General features: G+C 29.7%; 1 long non-coding RNA gene across 1 annotated transcript; it reads right to left on the bottom strand.

Annotated features, from left to right (window-relative positions):
* Window positions 1-207: 207 nt before the first annotated feature.
* Window positions 208-3,150, bottom strand: LOC130810611 (uncharacterized). Its single transcript, XR_009041072.1, has 2 exons — window positions 2,864-3,150; window positions 208-680 (listed from the first exon to the last, which is right to left on the bottom strand). It is a non-coding gene; the product is annotated as an uncharacterized LOC130810611 (long non-coding RNA).
* Window positions 3,151-4,926: the final 1,776 nt, after the last annotated feature.

Here is a 4,926-nt window from a genome sequence, read left to right as displayed (position 1 = left end):
TATTCTTACCTTAAGTCAACATGCAAGATATAAATAAATCAATCTAACATATTATTATATCTTTCACATAATCAAGTAAATATAATATAACACCCCTGAATTTCCGACTCTTTATATGGAACGAAAACCGCAAGAGAACGGAGGAAATTCGGGTGTTATATAAAAAGAAATAAAATAATATTTAAAATGAATAAAGAAAGCAAAAGGTTAAAGTTTGAATGATTTAATTAAAAGGGATTAGAAAACTCCCATAAAAGATGTGCAAAAAATTTTGGCAGCATCTGCCCTAAAGTTGGACGCACTGAACAAATAATGATCAATAAAACATAATAAAGAAGAGGCATCATCGGCCTTGTAATAAAATATCACGGCGGAACAATCATCGCCTAATCTTCGGGTCCACATGCTAAGCATGGATCGTGGTTCCAATGTAAACGCTTGAGTTCAAAAGAAGAAAGAGAATGATAAACTATTTAAATCATACAAACCATAAAAACAACGCAGCGGAAATAACTTATACAGAGGAGGACATGTACCTCAAACTCAAAACATAAACAACTTCATTAAAAGAAACCACATGTAGACAAAAGAATATGTACACTTTAGGATTCTCACTCATTTCCCCCGTATGCAATGTAAAGAAGCTTCATCACCTGTAATGGCTATCTATGACATCCTCGCTACTCCACGTAAGATCATAGACCAACATGTCATAGCAGGGCCATCAAAGACAGTCATCCAAAATGAAAACAAAATAGTACGCTTCAGTAATCAAGGAACTTAAAACTATTAGAAACGTAGAACAAGGGGATAGATGACGACATAGCACAACAATAACGAATCTACTCATCTGTCTAAACACTTATATTTACTCATGATTTCTCTTTCAACTACTAATCCCTCGAATTTTATTCAAAAGTAGTGGATCTTTTCTTTATTCATGGTATAGTGACACGGCCAAAGGCGTTATCGATCACCCCCACCCAACGCAAAGTATGAGCTCATACCTCCTCCAACTGACCCTCTCGGATCCTACCTTCGGGAAAAAGACACACTGGGGTACCAATCCAGTGAAGCCCACATGGTAACACCTCGGTCAAGGGGCGGTATCGGCCACTAGGCGCCCCATGACAAAAGTATGCTCATACTCACCATATGGTGATCCCGTCGGATCTCACCTAGGGGTCTACTAAATCAATCTGATATGATCCAGTTGAGTCACGCTAACTAATTGTAATCTAATGCTTAATCAAATGGGAATAACTCCTGCTTTCTACTATTAATGAGTGGCCTAGGATAGAAAAATGCCAAACCCACTGAACGACTCAAACGTAATACGAAATCCACCTATAAAGGAGTCATTCTAACTCTAAGTAAGACATAATCGAATTCTTAAATAGAAAAGGGGATGATTCCCGCCTTCTATTGACACTCTTATTCTCTAACTATTTGAAGCTCAAGGATTTCATAATCGACAACTCTTCATATAAAGATTACTCACTAGCATCTCATGGTTTCGATACGATGCATATTATCAAAACAAACAACGATATCTTAAGGGGAAATTGCATATAAGGGTTAGTTACCGCGTGTACGTAACAGAAGTTACTAACACTATGCAAAAGTCAAGACAATCACCAATACAAGGTTTTATAACCTCTTATGAAGTGTATACCTACCAAATTTAAAGTAGGTCTTATGAGTCTACTAATCTGTTTAAGAGTTACTTAATACTACGAAAAGTAACATTTAAACTATTCACAAGTCTTAACACCTTTTTAGCACATTCAAGCACTCATCACGCATACTTAAGCTCACTTATAAAATAGCTTATAGTTCGTAACTTAAAAGGCATATTTAGATCATCCAACTTCCAAATAAATTCATTAATAAAGTATATTACTATAAGAAAAATTAATTTGTGAATAAAACTTGATATGTGATACATCAAATTGAAATATTGATATGATTCACATTACTTTACTATTATTATGTATATTAAGGATATAGATGAAATTAAAATCACTATTCTAAAAATCGTAATAATACTTATAATTCCAATAATGACAACAAGCAAACCAAAAATTATCCATAACTACTCTAATCAACTTCAACATCATGATTTGCTACTAATAATGCTTCTAAACCATTATTTTCTCAAATGAAGACATTCAACTTTTGCCCATCCAACATCAATTCAACAGCTCATTTAACAAAGTAAGACCACATTTTAACATAGAACTATAAGGAAAATAAAAGGAAAAAAAATGATTAACAAAATTATTCTAACCAAATATACCACCAAAACACCAAAAGTAGTACATACTACTATTATTTTTATTCCTAACAAAATTTCAAGTCATCCTTGTTTAATTCACCATTACTACACTTACCCATAACACAATTTAATTAATTCATGTTAAATTTACCATTACTACTCTAACCTATAACAAATAATTTGATATCAATATTGCTCAACTACTAAAATTCATCCAACAACACTAACAACAATAAAGACCAAATCTAAACTTCAATAACATCATCGACAAAGTTGTCTATGTAATTTAACACTATTGAAATACATCATAAATACACTCTTTAATCCTTATTCTCAATCCTAATTCAAACCCTAACTCATTCATGTTCAATTCACAATTATTTTCACTCCCAAATCAAATCCTAAATTAAAACATGCTTGAATCATTATTTTGATTCTTACCCACAACAATACCAATAATTTTACTCAAATTCAAGAAGAAAATATGAAATTAATTACACAAAACAAAGAAATCACAAAAAAGTAAGGAAGAAGAAGAATAGGAGTAGCTCATAAAAATGGGGGAGAGAGGGAGGAAAGATGCACCAGGCTAGTTGGCGTCTGCTGGCCGCATGCGGTGGCGGCAGTGGTTGGCGGCGGCTGGTGTGGTGGCTCATTCTTTTTGTGAGAGAGAGAGGTTAAGAAAGAATGTAAAATATGAGGGAGATGGGAACAAATAATGTAAAAGGGGGAAAAGGAAAAGTGGTGTGAGAGAGGTTTAAAGACAATTCATTTACAATAGACATTATAATTAAATTTCCACAATTTTAAAACATCAATACTGCCAACACTACCATCCTCATTAAGTCTTCAATATCACATTGAATTTTATTTGCTTGATATTCGAATTTGGTGAATAGTTTTTGCATCTTTTGGTATGATTACCTAGATAAGTTATTCCATTTTTTCTATAACAAATAATAAAAACTTTGCAATACTTATAATGACCAATTTTTGGCTTTAACTCATCAATAGTGTAATGATTCCACTATTTTGACTTGTTATTCCTCAAAGCGATAGTTATGACATTGATTTTAAGTTTTTTTATTGGGGGTCCTTTATCTATTAATTAGGAAAAGTTAATTTTAAAAATCAAACCTTTTGCTCATTGTCTTTTAAAAATCCTACCTTTCGATTATTTTTTTAAATTCGACAATCCGACTTTTTGGTTCATAATTTGTTTACTGCTGAATTTTGCAAGTAACTTAATAAGATCAGTATTTTAAAAGAAAACGCAGTAAACATGCTAGATTTTTAAAAAATAATCGAAAGGTGGGTGTTTTAAAAAACCACGAGAAAAATGTGAGATTTTAAAATTAAATTTTTATAATTTTTATTGAACAAAATATCAACACTCTCTCCAAACTGAGTTCTTTCATGTGTTTGTGAAATTTCATTATCATCAAAAGAAAACTCAATATTTTATATAAATAATAAAACATACCATATACTTACATATTAGACAATAACTTCAAATTTGATACAATTACATAAAACAAACACTAAACAAATTGCTAACATACTTTATCATACAAAAATAACAATTTACCTAAAATTTGAAATTGTTTAAAACAAAACAAAATACCTACATCTTGAAAACAAAACAAAATGGCAAATCAAAAGAAAACAACAAAACAAAATCGAAAACAAAAAATTGCACAGTATGAATGATCATGGCAAAATAAACAACAATGGATGGAAAAATATGCATTTATAAACAACAATTCTAAAACAAAAAAAATATAAATGCAAAAGAAAGAAAGAAAAAATGACAAAAATTAAATTTGAAGACTCAACTCTCTTAAATGATGATAATTCAAAACACATATTGATTAAACAAATAAATTAAGTAATTACATTTAGTTGTTTAAGTTAGTCTAAAATCATATTGGATATAAATTTAATAATTGTTAAGTTCGAATTGTTGGAATATGCTTAAATAACTTAAATTTATCTTAAGGTTGAATTTATAAGTCTTGAAATACGCTTAAATGTCTTTAAGATAATTATGTTTATAATAAGGTTAGTTTCGTAATTATCTTTGAAATATTTTAATAGGTCAAGGTTTTATTAAAATTAATTATCTTTGAAATATTTTAATAGGTCAAGGTTTTATTAAAATTATTTTGAAATATTTTAATAGGTTAAAATATTGAAAATAAGTTTGAATATATTATTACACGTCTTATCTTAAACGTTTGAATATATTATGTTTGAATTTAAAATGTGTGTTTAAGATATTTAATTGATTGATTGTTAAAGAACAAGGTACACACGTTTTGCTATTTATAGTACACGTTAATATTTGAATTTTAAATATGTTGTTAGGCTAATTAAATAGTTTCCTATAAATAAGATCGTAATTTAAATTAATACTAAAAGTAGGAAATGACTATTTGAATTAATGCTAAATATAGGAATTAATTTGAATAAGTATTTACACGTTGATTAATCTGGTTTTGCTGAGTTTTCAATATCTTGTATGAGTTTTAACGTGGCAGCTCAATAAGTATTAAGCAAACTAAAGATAGCAAACAAAGGACACATTTAATAATAACAGCAGGAGCGTCTGTTTGAATAATTTTTCAGAAGTTTGAAGAACGATCGAG

This window comes from Amaranthus tricolor, chromosome 4 (genome assembly GCF_026212465.1).
Source record: "Amaranthus tricolor cultivar Red isolate AtriRed21 chromosome 4, ASM2621246v1, whole genome shotgun sequence".
In the NCBI taxonomy this organism is placed as follows: Eukaryota; Viridiplantae; Streptophyta; class Magnoliopsida; order Caryophyllales; family Amaranthaceae; genus Amaranthus; species Amaranthus tricolor.
Note: the sequence above shows the minus strand (reverse complement) of the source record. Positions and strands in the feature narration are given on the sequence as shown.